We start from the raw sequence: 16,947 nt of genomic DNA, 5'->3' as shown, positions 1-16,947 counted from the left end.
ATGGAGGTCAGTATAGATGGACTAATAGAGAAAGTCCCACACACTGCTAGAAGGCCAAATATTTTTTCAGAGCTAGATGCAGAAAAAAATTATATTCAGTTTGCAACCCGATGGAGGTCAGTATAGATGGACTAATAGAGAAAGTCCCACACACTGCTAGAAGGCCAAATATTTTTTCAGAGCTAGATGCAGAAAAAAATTATATTCAGTTTGCAACCTGATGGAGGTCAGTATAGATGGACTAATAGAACAAGTCCCACACACTGCTAGAAAGCCACATATTTTTTCAGAGGTAGATGCAGAAAAAAAATATATTCAGTTTGCAACCTGATGGAGGTCAGTATAGATGGACTAATAGAGAAAGTCCCACACACTGCTAGAAGGCCAAATATTTTTTCAGAGCTAGATGCAGAAAAAAATTATATTCAGTTTGCAACCTGATGGAGGTCAGTATAGGTGGACTAATAGAGAAAGTCCCACACACTGCTAGAAGGCCAAATATTTTTTCAGAGCTAGATGCAGAAAAAAATTATATTCAGTTTGCAACCTGATGGAGGTCAGTATAGATGGACTAATAGAACAAGTCCCACACACAGCTAGAAGCCCAAATAATTTTTCAGAGGTAGATGCAGAAAAAATATATATTCAGTTTGCAACCTGATGGAGGTCAGTATAGATGGACTAATAGAGAATGTCCCACACACTGCTAGAAGGCCAAATATTTTTTCAGAGCTAGATGCAGAAAAAAATTATATTCAGTTTGCAACCTGATGGAGGTCAGTATAGATGGACTAATGGAACAAGTTCCACACACTGCTAGAAGGCCAAATATTTTTTCAGAGCTAGATGAAGACAAAAAAATATTTTGAATTTGCAACCTGATGGAGGTCAGTATAGATGGACTAATAGAACAAGTCCTACACACTGCTAGAAGGCCAAATATTTTTTCAGAGCTAGATGCAGACAAAAAATTATTTTTAATTTGCAACCTGATGGAGGTCAGTATAGATGGACTAATAGAGAAAGTCCCACACACTGCTAGAAGGCCAAATATTTTTTCAGAGCTACATGCAGATAAAAATTATTTTTAATTTGCAACCTGATGGAGGTCAGTATAGATGGACTAATAGAGAAAGTCCCACACACTGCTAGAAGGCCAAATATTTTTTCAGAGCTAGATGCAGACAAAAAATTATTTTGAATTTGCAACCTGATGGAGGTCAGTATAGATGGACTAATAGAACAAGTCCCACACACTGCTAGAAGGCCAAATATTTTTTCAGAGCTAGATGCAGACAAAAAATTATTTTTAATTTGCAACCTAATGGAGGTCAGTATAGATGGACTAATAGAGAAAGTCCCACACACTGCTAGAAGGCCAAATATTTTTTCAGAGCTAGATGCAAAAAAAAATTATATTCAGTTTGCAGCCTGATGGAGGTCAGTATAGATGGACTAATAGAGAAAGTCCCACACACTGCTAGAAGGCCAAATATTTTTTCAGAGCTAGATGCAGAAAAAAATTATATTCAGTTTGCAACCTGATGGAGGTCAGTATAGATGGACTAATGGAACAAGTTCCACACACTGCTAGAAGGCCAAATATTTTTTCAGAGCTAGATGAAGACAAAAAAATATTTTGAATTTGCAACCTGATGGAGGTCAGTATAGATGGACTAATAGAACAAGTCCTACACACTGCTAGAAGGCCAAATATTTTTTCAGAGCTAGATGCAGACAAAAAATTATTTTTAATTTGCAACCTGATGGAGGTCAGTATAGATGGACTAATAGAGAAAGTCCCACACAGTGCTAGAAGGCCAAATATTTTTTCAGAGCTACATGCAGATAAAAATTATTTTTAATTTGCAACCTGATGGAGGTCAGTATAGATGGACTAATAGAGAAAGTCCCACACACTGCTAGAAGGCCAAATATTTTTTCAGAGCTAGATGCAGACAAAAAATTATTTTGAATTTGCAACCTGATGGAGGTCAGTATAGATGGACTAATAGAACAAGTCCCACACACTGCTAGAAGGCCAAATATTTTTTCAGAGCTAGATGCAGACAAAAAATTATTTTTAATTTGCAACCTAATGGAGGTCAGTATAGATGGACTAATAGAGAAAGTCCCACACACTGCTAGAAGGCCAAATATTTTTTCAGAGCTAGATGCAGAAAAAAATTATATTCAGATTGCAACCTGATGGAGGTCAGTATAGATGGACTAATAGAGAAAGTCCCACACACTGCTAGAAGGCCAAATATTTTTTCAGAGCTAGATGCAGAAAAAAATTATATTCAGTTTGCAACCTGATGGAGGTCAGTATAGATGGACTAATAGAACAAGTCCCACACACAGCTATAAGCCCAAATATTTTTTCAGAGGTAGATGCAGAAAAAAAATATATTCAGTTTGCAACCTGATGGAGGTCAGTATAGATGGACTAATAGAGAAAGTCCCACACACTGCTAGAAGGCCAAATATTTTTTCAGAGCTAGATGCAGAAAAAAAATATATTCAGTTTGCAACCTGATGGAGGTCAGTATAGATGGACTAATAGAACAAGTCCCACACACAGCTAGAAGCCCAAATATTTTTTCAGAGGTAGATGCAGAAAAAAAATATATTCAGTTTGCAACCTGATGGAGGTCAGTATAGATGGACTAATAGAGAAAGTCCCACACACTGCTAGAAGGCCAAATATTTTTTCAGAGCTAGATGCAGAAAAAAAATATATTCAGTTTGCAACCTGATGGAGGTCAGTATAGATGGACTAATAGAACAAGTCCCACACACAGCTAGAAGCCCAAATATTTTTTCAGAGGTAGATGCAGAAAAAAAATATATTCAGTTTGCAACCTGATGGAGGTCAGTATAGATGGACTAATAGAGAAAGTCCCACACACTGCTAGAAGGCCAAATATTTTTTCAGAGCTAGATGCAGACAAAAAAATATTTTGAATTTGCAACCTGATGGAGGTCAGTATAGATGGACTAATAGAACAAGTCCCACACACTGCTAGAAGGCCAAATATTTTTTCAGAGCTAGATGCAGACAAAAAATTATTTTGAATTTGCAACCTGATGGAGGTCAGTATAGATGGACTAATAGAACAAGTCCCACACACTGCTAGAAGGCCAAATATTTTTTCAGAGCTAGATGCAGACAAAAAATTATTTTTAATTTGCAACCTGATGGAGGTTAGTATAGATGGACTAATAGAGAAAGTCCCACACACTGCGAGAAGGCCAAATATTTTTTCAGAGCTAGATGCAGAAAAAAATTATATTCAGTTTGCAACCTGATGGAGGTCAGTATAGATGGACTAAAAGAGAAAGTCCCACACACTGCTAGAAGGCCAAATATTTTTTCAGAGCTAGATGCAGAAAAAAATTATATTCAGTTTGCAACCTGATGGAGGTTGTAACATACCTGGCGGCGTCCTTGCATGGTGGTCCATCTCCCACTGTGCAAGAGAGCGCACTTGATCTCCTGTCCAGAGTGTCTCTCTGGCTTCCCTCCATGCTGTCTGTTTGTGTCTGTCTCTGCTGCTTAAGGGCGGCGCCCGATCACTTCCTGCTTTTTGTACCTGCTGTGGGTCACACCCCTTGTGCGTCCTCAGCCTATTGCTGTCTGACACTTGGTATATAGCTCAGCAGCTCCCTTCTATCCCTGCCTGAGCATAGTGTTTCATTCAGTGTGTGCTTGCACTCTGAAGGTGCCAGGTCCCGTTCTGTGTTCTCTTTTCTGCCTATCCTGGAGGCTGTATTTCCAGGCCTGTCTGAACACGCTCCTAGCCTGTTCCTCCTGCCTTCTAGGGGCCGATTTCCTAGACCCGTTCCTGTATCTTGTCTGACCTGTCTGAACACGCTCCTAGCCTGTTCCTCCCGCCTTCTAGGGGCCGATTACCTAGACCCGCTCCTGTATCTTGTCTGTCCTGTCTGAACACGCTCCTTGCCTGTTCGTCCTGCCTCTCTGGGGGCCGTATTCCCAGACCCGCTCCTGTATTCCGCTGCAGTGTCGGTCTCCTCCGTACACTCAGTTCCAGTCTGAACTCTCTCCTGTCCTTTACCTGTTTTGCCTCTATGTCCGTTCCCTTCCTTTTTCTGCAGAGTCTGAACTCGTACCTAACTCCTGCTTGTTGTCTCTGTACTCCCGTTCGTGAGTTTGTGGTCCACTCGCTACTTCACTGCAAGTACCCTGTGGGTGTCTGGCTCTGCCTTTCCCTTCCTGTCTGTTCCGTGTGAACAGAGCCCTGTCCCCCCTACTCAGCCTAGCCTGCTCTGACTCCTCTGCCCGCTGCTCCGGCAGTCCTGTCCTGCCCTGCTTCTGCCCGCTGCTCCGGCAGTCCTGTCCTGCCCTGCCTCTGCCCGCTGCTCCGGCAGTCCTGTCCTGCCCTGCTTCTGCCCGCTGCTCCGGCAGTCCTGTCCTGCCCTGCTTCTGCCCGCTGCTCCGGCAGTCCTGTCCTGCCCTGCTTCTGCCCGCTGCTCCGGCAGTCCTGTCCTGCCCTGCTTCTGCCCGCTGCTCCGGCAGTCCTGTCCTGCCCTGCTTCTGCCCGCTGCTCCGGCAGTCCTGTCCTGCCCTGCTTCTGCCCGCTGCTCCGGCAGTCCTGTCCTGCCCTGCTTGTGCTCGCTGCTCCGGCAGTCCTGTCCTGCCCTGCTTGTGCTCGCTGCTCCGGCAGTCCTGTCCTGCCCTGCTTGTGCTCGCTGCTCCTGCAGCCCCGTCCTGCTCTGTTCTTGCCCACCGCTTCGGGCGTTCCCTCTCTGCTGTGGTTGTCTACCGCATCTGCGGTTCTGTGACCCAGTCTGTACTGGGTCTTAACCTTTCTGTGCTCCAGCCCGTCCTTTCGGCCAGTACCTCCCTGCCTGCATACTCGCCTGTATCCACCCATCTGCATACCTGCCGTGTTTGCTTATATCCACCAGTCTGTGCCAGCCTAACCTGCCTGTTCCTGAGTCCCAGTGTGTACTGGGTCCTATCCCGCCTCTGTTCCTACCTGCTAGTGCCTCCCTGTCTGCACTCTAGCTGTGCTTGCCTTTACCCCCCTGCCTGCATACCCGCCTGCCTGCATACCAGTCGTGCCTGCCTATACCCTCCAGTCTGTGTGCCAGCCTACCAGCCTGTTCCTGTATTTCCCTGTGTGGGTCAACAGCCGTGTCCGGGGTCTGTCCTGGAGTAGCACCTGGTCCCTCTGCTCGGTTCCTCCTTGGTGCACTGGCGTCGTATGCCGTCGTGCGACCCTGGTCGGATCGGGTGAATACTTAGTCACGCCCCTCCAGGCATTCACTCTCCGGCACGGTCCAGTGGAATCACTACCAATCACACGCACACGCCGCTTAGCCCGGGCGTGTGCATAACAGCATGCTCAGGCCATGGTTCCCGTTGAGCCCCACGGCCTTCGCCCTCTGAGAAGTTTTCCAGCGAATATATGCATTAAAATAAATAAATAATTTTTTTTTTCCCTTAGCTGAGTTCCAGGCGAATTACGCACCGTCCAGATGGATCTATCAGCTCTCGTTCCTGCGGATCCGCCACGTTACTATGGGGATCCAAGACAGTGTCGTGCATTTGTGGAGCAATGCATGCTACACTTTAAGGCCTACCCTCTTTATTTTCCTTCCGATTGGGCTAAAGTGGCCTTTATGATGTCTTACCTGGCGGGTGATGCCTTGGAATGGATCAACCCCCTATATGAAACACAGGATCCGATCCTCCGGGACCTAATGGCCTTCCTGGTGGCCTTTCTAATGGTCTTCGATGATCCTAACCCGGAGGCTCCTGCTGAAGCTTCACTTCCCAATATCCCGGAGCAGCCCCAATGGGTAATGTGTGTGGGTAGCGCAATAGTCCTCCAGCCCAATGAGACTACTGCCCACCCAGAATCCTCTCAGGGTGACTACGCTTTCCGGAATACTTCTCTCAACCTCAAGAGGCAGTCCAGACGTGCTAGACTTAGAGGCAAACCGTCACGCCAGGGCCTGTCCTCCCTGAGACCTCCTGACCCCAACCTTGAAGTCCCTACTGAAGCTTCATCTCCCTGTATCCCGGAGAAACCCCAATGGGTAGTGTGCGTGGGTAGTGCACCAGTTCTCCTGCCCGAAGAGACTTCTGCCCATCCAGACTCCACACAGGAGAACTTCCTGCACCCGGCATCAGATGCTTCTCTCTCTTTAACCGGTGTGCATGTCCAAGGATGCTCCAAAGCTGTGGTTACCTCTGAGTCTGTGCACCTCTACTACCTGGCGGAGGATCCCCTGTTGCCTCCTGAATCCTCCGGGATACCACTCGATGACAAATGGAGAGAGACTTCTCTACACCCGGTACTCAATACTTTGTCCGCTTCGTCCTGTGAGCCTGACAATGGGTACCCCAAAGTGGTAGTTACCTCCGAGTCTCTACACCCCTCCGACCAGGCGGAGGATCTCCAGTTGTCTCCTGAACCCTTCGGGGTGCTACCTGGTAGCGAAAGGACAGAGACTCTCCTATACTCTGTACCTGATACCTCGCTCGCTTCGTCCAGTGAGTCCAACCTAGTGTACTCCGAAGCAGAGGTTACTCCTGAGTCTCTACACCCCTCCGACCAGGCGGAGGACCTCCAGTTGTGTTCAGAATCCTTCGGGGTGCCACCTGGTGGTGAATGGACAGAGACTTTCCTATACTCTGTACCTGATACCTCGCTCGCTTCGTCCAGTGAGTCCAACCTAGTGTACTCCGAAGCAGTGGTTACTCCTGAGTCTCTACACCCCTCCGACCAGGCGGAGGACCTCCAGTTGTGTTCAGAATCCTTCGGGGTGCCACCTGGTGGTGAATGGACAGAGACTTTCCTATATCCTGTACCTGATACCTCGCTCGCTTCGTCCAGTGAGTCCAACCTAGTGTACTCCGAAGCAGAGGTTACTCCCGAGTCTCTACACCCCTCCGACCAGGCGGAGGACCTCCAGTTGTGTTCAGAACCCTTCGGGGTGCCACCTGGTGGTGAATGGACAGAGACTTTCCTATACTCGGTACCCGATACCTCGCCTGCTTCCTCCAGTGAGTCCGACCTAGTGTACTCTGAAGCAGTTGTTTTCTCTGAGCCTCTGCACTCTTCTGACCCGGCGGAGGACCTCCAGTTGTTTCCTGAATCCTCCGGGGTACCACCAGATAACAAAGAGACAGTGACTTTTCCTCATTATGTACCTGATAACCCGTCTATTTTTTCCTGTGAGCTTGACAAGATGTACCTCGAAGCAGAGATTACCCTCAAGTCTCTGTCCCCCTCCAACCCAGTGAACGACTGGTCCTCGAATTCCCTGCGGAAGATTCTGGCAGGCCTGAAGAAGAGGGGGCGTAAGGGGGGAGGTACTGTAACATACCTGGCGGCGTCCTTGCATGGTGGTCCATCTCCCACTGTGCAAGAGAGCGCACTTGATCTCCTGTCCAGAGTGTCTCTCTGGCTTCCCTCCATGCTGTCTGTTTGTGTCTGTCTCTGCTGCTTAAGGGCGGCGCCCGATCACTTCCTGCTTTTTGTACCTGCTGTGGGTCACACCCCTTGTGCGTCCTCAGCCTATTGCTGTCTGACACTTGGTATATAGCTCAGCAGCTCCCTTCTATCCCTGCCTGAGCATAGTGTTTCATTCAGTGTGTGCTTGCACTCTGAAGGTGCCAGGTCCCGTTCTGTGTTCTCTTTTCTGCCTATCCTGGAGGCTGTATTTCCAGGCCTGTCTGAACACGCTCCTAGCCTGTTCCTCCTGCCTTCTAGGGGCCGATTTCCTAGACCCGTTCCTGTATCTTGTCTGACCTGTCTGAACACGCTCCTAGCCTGTTCCTCCCGCCTTCTAGGGGCCGATTACCTAGACCCGCTCCTGTATCTTGTCTGTCCTGTCTGAACACGCTCCTTGCCTGTTCGTCCTGCCTCTCTGGGGGCCGTATTCCCAGACCCGCTCCTGTATTCCGCTGCAGTGTCGGTCTCCTCCGTACACTCAGTTCCAGTCTGAACTCTCTCCTGTCCTTTACCTGTTTTGCCTCTATGTCCGTTCCCTTCCTTTTTCTGCAGAGTCTGAACTCGTACCTAACTCCTGCTTGTTGTCTCTGTACTCCCGTTCGTGAGTTTGTGGTCCACTCGCTACTTCACTGCAAGTACCCTGTGGGTGTCTGGCTCTGCCTTTCCCTTCCTGTCTGTTCCGTGTGAACAGAGCCCTGTCCCCCCTACTCAGCCTAGCCTGCTCTGACTCCTCTGCCCGCTGCTCCGGCAGTCCTGTCCTGCCCTGCTTCTGCCCGCTGCTCCGGCAGTCCTGTCCTGCCCTGCCTCTGCCCGCTGCTCCGGCAGTCCTGTCCTGCCCTGCTTCTGCCCGCTGCTCCGGCAGTCCTGTCCTGCCCTGCTTCTGCCCGCTGCTCCGGCAGTCCTGTCCTGCCCTGCTTCTGCCCGCTGCTCCGGCAGTCCTGTCCTGCCCTGCTTCTGCCCGCTGCTCCGGCAGTCCTGTCCTGCCCTGCTTCTGCCCGCTGCTCCGGCAGTCCTGTCCTGCCCTGCTTCTGCCCGCTGCTCCGGCAGTCCTGTCCTGCCCTGCTTGTGCTCGCTGCTCCGGCAGTCCTGTCCTGCCCTGCTTGTGCTCGCTGCTCCGGCAGTCCTGTCCTGCCCTGCTTGTGCTCGCTGCTCCTGCAGCCCCGTCCTGCTCTGTTCTTGCCCACCGCTTCGGGCGTTCCCTCTCTGCTGTGGTTGTCTACCGCATCTGCGGTTCTGTGACCCAGTCTGTACTGGGTCTTAACCTTTCTGTGCTCCAGCCCGTCCTTTCAGCCAGTACCTCCCTGCCTGCATACTCGCCTGTATCCACCCATCTGCATACCTGCCGTGTTTGCTTATATCCACCAGTCTGTGCCAGCCTAACCTGCCTGTTCCTGAGTCCCAGTGTGTACTGGGTCCTATCCCGCCTCTGTTCCTACCTGCTAGTGCCTCCCTGTCTGCACTCTAGCTGTGCTTGCCTTTACCCCCCTGCCTGCATACCCGCCTGCCTGCATACCAGTCGTGCCTGCCTATACCCTCCAGTCTGTGTGCCAGCCTACCAGCCTGTTCCTGTATTTCCCTGTGTGGGTCAACAGCCGTGTCCGGGGTCTGTCCTGGAGTAGCACCTGGTCCCTCTGCTCGGTTCCTCCTTGGTGCACTGGCGTCGTATGCCGTCGTGCGACCCTGGTCGGATCGGGTGAATACTTAGTCACGCCCCTCCAGGCATTCACTCTCCGGCACGGTCCAGTGGAATCACTACCAATCACACGCACACGCCGCTTAGCCCGGGCGTGTGCATAACAGAGGTCAGTATAGATGGACTAATAGAGAAAGTCCCACACACTGCTAGAAGGCCAAATATTTTTTCAGAGCTAGATGCAGAAAAAAATTATATTCAGTTTGCAACCCGATGGAGGTCAGTATAGATGGACTAATAGAGAAAGTCCCACACACTGCTAGAAGGCCAAATATTTTTTCAGAGCTAGATGCAGAAAAAAATTATATTCAGTTTGCAACCTGATGGAGGTCAGTATAGATGGACTAATAGAACAAGTCCCACACACTGCTAGAAAGCCACATATTTTTTCAGAGGTAGATGCAGAAAAAAAATATATTCAGTTTGCAACCTGATGGAGGTCAGTATAGATGGACTAATAGAGAAAGTCCCACACACTGCTAGAAGGCCAAATATTTTTTCAGAGCTAGATGCAGAAAAAAATTATATTCAGTTTGCAACCTGATGGAGGTCAGTATAGGTGGACTAATAGAGAAAGTCCCACACACTGCTAGAAGGCCAAATATTTTTTCAGAGCTAGATGCAGAAAAAAATTATATTCAGTTTGCAACCTGATGGAGGTCAGTATAGATGGACTAATAGAACAAGTCCCACACACAGCTAGAAGCCCAAATATTTTTTCAGAGGTAGATGCAGAAAAAATATATATTCAGTTTGCAACCTGATGGAGGTCAGTATAGATGGACTAATAGAGAATGTCCCACACACTGCTAGAAGGCCAAATATTTTTTCAGAGCTAGATGCAGAAAAAAATTATATTCAGTTTGCAACCTGATGGAGGTCAGTATAGATGGACTAATGGAACAAGTTCCACACACTGCTAGAAGGCCAAATATTTTTTCAGAGCTAGATGAAGACAAAAAAATATTTTGAATTTGCAACCTGATGGAGGTCAGTATAGATGGACTAATAGAACAAGTCCTACACACTGCTAGAAGGCCAAATATTTTTTCAGAGCTAGATGCAGACAAAAAATTATTTTTAATTTGCAACCTGATGGAGGTCAGTATAGATGGACTAATAGAGAAAGTCCCACACACTGCTAGAAGGCCAAATATTTTTTCAGAGCTACATGCAGATAAAAATTATTTTTAATTTGCAACCTGATGGAGATCAGTATAGATGGACTAATAGAGAAAGTCCCACACACTGCTAGAAGGCCAAATATTTTTTCAGAGCTAGATGCAGACAAAAAATTATTTTGAATTTGCAACCTGATGGAGGTCAGTATAGATGGACTAATAGAACAAGTCCCACACACTGCTAGAAGGCCAAATATTTTTTCAGAGCTAGATGCAGACAAAAAATTATTTTTAATTTGCAACCTAATGGAGGTCAGTATAGATGGACTAATAGAGAAAGTCCCACACACTGCTAGAAGGCCAAATATTTTTTCAGAGCTAGATGCAGAAAAAAATTATATTCAGTTTGCAACCTGATGGAGGTCAGTATAGAAGGACTAATAGAGAAAGTCCCACACACTGCTAGAAGGCCAAATATTTTTTCAGAGCTAGATGCAGAAAAAAATTATATTCAGTTTGCAACCTGATGGAGGTCAGTATAGATGGACTAATAGAGAAAGTCCCACACACTGCTAGAAGGCCAAATATTTTTTCAGAGGTAGATGCAGAAAAAAAATATATTCAGTTTGCAACCTGATGGAGGTCAGTATAGATGGACTAATAGAGAAAGTCCCACACACTGCTGGAAGGCGAAATATTTTTTCAGAGCTAGATGCAGAAAAAAAATTATATCCAGTTTGCAACCTGATGGAGGTCAGTATAGATGGACTAATAGAACAAGTCCCACACACAGCTATAAGCCCAAATATTTTTTCAGAGGTAGATGCAGAAAAAAAATATATTCAGTTTGCAACCTGATGGAGGTCAGTATAGATGGACTAATAGAGAAAGTCCCACACACTGCTAGAAGGCCAAATATTTTTTCAGAGCTAGATGCAGAAAAAAAATATATTCAGTTTGCAACCTGATGGAGGTCAGTATAGATGGACTAATAGAACAAGTCCCACACACAGCTAGAAGCCCAAATACTTTTTCAGAGGTAGATGCAGAAAAAAAATATATTCAGTTTGCAACCTGATGGAGGTCAGTATAGATGGACTAATAGAGAAAGTCCCACATAATGCTAGAAAGCCAAATATTTTTTCAGAGCTAGATGCAAACAAAAAAATATTTTTAATTTGCAACCTGATGGAGGTCAGTATAGATGGACTAATAGAGAAAGTCCCACACACTGCTAGAAGGCCAAATATTTTTTCAGAGCTAGATGCAGACAAAAAAATATTTTTAATTTGCAACCTGATGGAGGTCAGTATAGATGGACTAATAGAGAAAGTCCCACACACTGCTAGAAGGCCAAATATTTTTTCAGAGCTACATGCAGATAAAAATTATTTTGAATTTGCAACCTGATGGAGGTCAGTATAGATGGACTAATAGAGAAAGTCCCACACACTGCTAGAAGGCCAAATATTTTTTCAGAGCTAGATGCAGACAAAAAATTATTTTGAATTTGCAACCTGATGGAGGTCAGTATAGATGGACTAATAGAACAAGTCCCACACACTGCTAGAAGGCCAAATATTTTTTCAGAGCTAGATGCAGACAAAAAATTATTTTTAATTTGCAACCTGATGGAGGTCAGTATAGATGGACTAATAGAGAAAGTCCCACACACTGCGAGAAGGCCAAATATTTTTTCAGAGCTAGATGCAGAAAAAAATTATATTCAGTTTGCAACCTGATGGAGGTCAGTATAGATGGACGAAAAGAGAAATTCCCACACACTGCTAGAAGGCCAAATATTTTTTCAGAGCTAGATGCAGAAAAAAATTATATTCAGTTTGCAACCTGATGGAGGTCAGTATAGATGGACTAATAGAGAAAGTCCCACACACTGCTAGAAGGCCAAATATTTTTTCAGAGCTAGATGCAGAAAAAAATTATATTCAGTTTGCAACCCGATGGAGGTCAGTATAGATGGACTAATAGAGAAAGTCCCACACACTGCTAGAAGGCCAAATATTTTTTCAGAGCTAGATGCAGAAAAAAATTATATTCAGTTTGCAACCTGATGGAGGTCAGTATAGATGGACTAATAGAACAAGTCCCACACACTGCTAGAAAGCCAAATATTTTTTCAGAGGTAGATGCAGAAAAAAAATATATTCAGTTTGCAACCTGATGGAGGTCAGTATAGATGGACTAATAGAGAAAGTCCCACACACTGCTAGAAGGCCAAATATTTTTTCAGAGCTAGATGCAGAAAAAAATTATATTCAGTTTGCAACCTGATGGAGGTCAGTATAGGTGGACTAATAGAGAAAGTCCCACACACTGCTAGAAGGCCAAATATTTTTTCAGAGCTAGATGCAGAAAAAAATTATATTCAGTTTGCAACCTGATGGAGGTCAGTATAGATGGACTAATAGAACAAGTCCCACACACAGCTAGAAGCCCAAATATTTTTTCAGAGGTAGATGCAGAAAAAATATATATTCAGTTTGCAACCTGATGGAGGTCAGTATAGATGGACTAATAGAGAATGTCCCACACACTGCTAGAAGGCCAAATATTTTTTCAGAGCTAGATGCAGAAAAAAATTATATTCAGTTTGCAACCTGATGGAGGTCAGTAGAGATGGACTAATAGAGAAAGTCCCACACACTGCTAGAAGGCCAAATATTTCTTCAGAGCTAGATGCAGAAAAAAATTATATTCAGTTTGCAACCTGATGGAGGTCAGTATAGATGGACTAATAGAACAAGTCCCACACACAGCTAGAAGGCCAAATATTTTTTCAGACGTAGATGCAGAAAAAAAATATATTCAGTTTGCAACCTGATGGAGGTCAGTATAGATGGACTAATAGAGAAAGTCCCACACACTGCTGGAAGGTCAAAAATTTTTTCAAAGCTAGATGCAGAAAAAAAATTATATTCAGTTTGCAACCTGATGGAGGTCAGTATAGATGGACTAATAGAACAAGTCCCACACACAGTTAGAAGCCCAAATATTTTTTCAGAGCTAGATGCAGAAAAAAAATGTATTCAGTTTGCAACCTAATGGAGGTCAGTATAGATGGACTAATAGAGAAAGTCCCACACAATGCTAGAAAGCCAAATATTTTTTCAGAGCTAGATGCAAACAAAAAATTATTTTTAATTTGCAACCTAATGGAGGTCAGTATAGATGGACTAATAGAGAAAGTCCCACACACTGCTAGAAGGCCAAATATTTTTTCAGAGCTAGATGCAGAAAAAAATTATATTCAGTTTGCAACCTGATGGAGGTCAGTATAGATGGACTAATAGAGAAAGTCCCACACACTGCTAGAAGGCCAAATGTTTTTTCAGAGCTAGATGCAGAAAAAAATTATATTCAGTTTGCAACCTGATGGAGGTCAGTATAGATGGACTAATAGAGAAAGTCCCACACACTGCTAGAAGGCCAAATATTTTTTCAGAGGTAGATGCAGAAAAAAAATATATTCAGTTTGCAACCTGATGGAGGTCAGTATAGATGGACTAATAGAGAAAGTCCCACACACTGCTGGAAGGCCAAATATTTTTTCAGAGCTAGATGCAGAAAAAAAATTATATCCAGTTTGCAACCTGATGGAGGTCAGTATAGATGGACTAATAGAACAAGTCCCACACACAGCTATAAGCCCAAATATTTTTTCAGATGTAGATGCAGAAAAAAATATATTCAGTTTGCAACCTGATGGAGGTCAGTATAGATGGACTAATAGAGAAAGTCCCACACACTGCTAGAAGGCCAAATATTTTTTCAGAGCTAGATGCAGAAAAAAAATATATTCAGTTTGCAACCTGATGGAGGTCAGTATAGATGGACTAATAGAACAAGTCCCACACACAGCTAGAAGCCCAAATATTTTTTCAGAGGTAGATGCAGAAAAAAAATATATTCAGTTTGCAACCTGATGGAGGTCAGTATAGATGGACTAATAGAGAAAGTCCCACATAATGCTAGAAAGCCAAATATTTTTTCAGAGCTAGATGCAAACAAAAAAATATTTTTAATTTGCAACCTGATGGAGGTCAGTATAGATGGACTAATAGAGAAAGTCCCACACACTGCTAGAAGGCCAAATATTTTTTCAGAGCTAGATGCAGACAAAAAAATATTTTTAATTTGCAACCTGATGGAGGTCAGTATAGATGGACTAATAGAGAAAGTCCCACACACTGCTAGAAGGCCAAATATTTTTTCAGAGCTACATGCAGATAAAAATTATTTTGAATTTGCAACCTGATGGAGGTCAGTATAGATGGACTAATAGAGAAAGTCCCACACACTGCTAGAAGGCCAAATATTTTTTCAGAGCTAGATGCAGACAAAAAAATATTTTTAATTTGCAACCTGATGGAGGTCAGTATAGATGGACTAATAGAGAAAGTCCCACACACTGCTAGTAGGCCAAATATTTTTTCAGAGCTACATGCAGATAAAAATTATTTTGAATTTGCAACCTGATGGAGGTCAGTATAGATGGACTAATAGAGAAAGTCCCACACACTGCTAGAAGGCCAAATATTTTTTCAGAGCTAGATGCAGACAAAAAATTATTTTGAATTTGCAACCTGATGGAGGTCAGTATAGATGGACTAATAGAACAAGTCCCACACACTGCTAGAAGGCCAAATATTTTTTCAGAGCTAGATGCAGACAAAAAATTATTTTTAATTTGCAACCTGATGGAGGTCAGTATAGATGGACTAATAGAGAAAGTCCCACACACTGCGAGAAGACCAAATATTTTTTCAGAGCTAGATGCAGAAAAAAATTATATTCAGTTTGCAACCTGATGGAGGTCAGTATAGATGGACTAAAAGAGAAAGTCCCACACACTGCTAGAAGGCCAAATATTTTTTCAGAGCTAGATGCAGAAAAAAATTATATTCAGTTTGCAACCTGATGGAGGTCAGTATAGATGGACTAATAGAGAAAGTCCCACACACTGCTAGAAGGTCAAATATTTTTTCAGAGCTAGATGCAGAAAAAAATTATATTCAGTTTGCAACCCGATGGAGGTCATTATAGATGGACTAATAGAGAAAGTCCCACACACTGCTAGAAGGCCAAATATTTTTTCAGAGCTAGATGCAGAAAAAAATTATATTCAGTTTGCAACCTGATGGAGGTAAGTATAGATGGACTAATAGAACAAGTCCCACACACTGCTAGAAAGCCAAATATTTTTTCAGAGGTAGATGCAGAAAAAAAATATATTCAGTTTGCAACCTGATGGAGGTCAGTATAGATGGACTAATAGAGAAAGTCCCACACACTGCTAGAAGGCCAAATATTTTTTCAGAGCTAGATGCAGAAAAAAATTATATTCAGTTTGCAACCTGATGGAGGTCAGTATAGGTGGACTAATAGAGAAAGTCCCACACACTGCTAGAAGGCCAAATATTTTTTCAGAGCTAGATGCAGAAAAAAATTATATTCAGTTTGCAACCTGATGGAGGTCAGTATAGATGGACTAATAGAACAAGTCCCACACACAGCTAGAAGCCCAAATATTTTTTCAGAGGTAGATGCAGAAAAAATATATATTCAGTTTGCAACCTGATGGAGGTCAGTATAGATGGACTAATAGAGAATGTCCCACACACTGTTAGAAGGCCAAATATTTTTTCAGAGCTAGATGCAGAAAAAAATTATATTCAGTTTGCAACCTGATGGAGGTCAGTATAGATGGACTAATGGAACAAGTTCCACACACTGCTAGAAGGCCAAATATTTTTTCAGAGCTAGATGAAGACAAAAAAATATTTTGAATTTGCAACCTGATGGAGGTCAGTATAGATGGACTAATAGAACAAGTCCTACACACTGCTAGAAGGCCAAATATTTTTTCAGAGCTAGATGCAGACAAAAAATTATTTTTAATTTGCAACCTGATGGAGGTCAGTATAGATGGACTAATAGAGAAAGTCCCACACACTGCTAGAAGGCCAAATATTTTTTCAGAGCTACATGCAGATAAAAATTATTTTTAATTTGCAACCTGATGGAGGTCAGTATAGATGGACTAATAGAGAAAGTCCCACACACTGCTAGAAGGCCAAATATTTTTTCAGAGCTAGATGCAGACAAAAAATTATTTTGAATTTGCAACCTGATGGAGGTCAGTATAGATGGACTAATAGAACAAGTCCCACACACTGCTAGAAGGCCAAATATTTTTTCAGAGCTAGATGCAGACAAAAAATTATTTTTAATTTGCAACCTAATGGAGGTCAGTATAGATGGACTAATAGAGAAAGTCCCACACACTGCTAGAAGGCCAAATATTTTTTCAGAGCTAGATGCAGAAAAAAATTATATTCAGTTTGCAACCTGATGGAGGTCAGTATAGATGGACTAATAGAGAAAGTCCCACACACTGCTAGAAGGCCAAATATTTTTTCAGAGCTAGATGCAGAAAAAAATTATATTCAGTTTGCAACCTGATGGAGGTCAGTATAGATGGACTAATAGAGAAAGTCCCACACACTGCTAGAAGGCCAAATATTTTTTCAGAGGTAGATGCAGAAAAAAAATATATTCAGTTTGCAACCTGATGGAGGTCAGTATAGATGGACTAATAGAGAAAGTCCCACACACTGCTGGA

Source organism: Phyllobates terribilis, unplaced genomic scaffold, assembly GCF_046119375.1.
Source record: "Phyllobates terribilis strain yellow unplaced genomic scaffold, ASM4611937v1 Scaffold_8__6_contigs__length_399053987, whole genome shotgun sequence".
Lineage (NCBI taxonomy): Eukaryota > Metazoa > Chordata > Amphibia > Anura > Dendrobatidae > Phyllobates > Phyllobates terribilis.
This window is presented reverse-complemented; position numbering follows the sequence as displayed.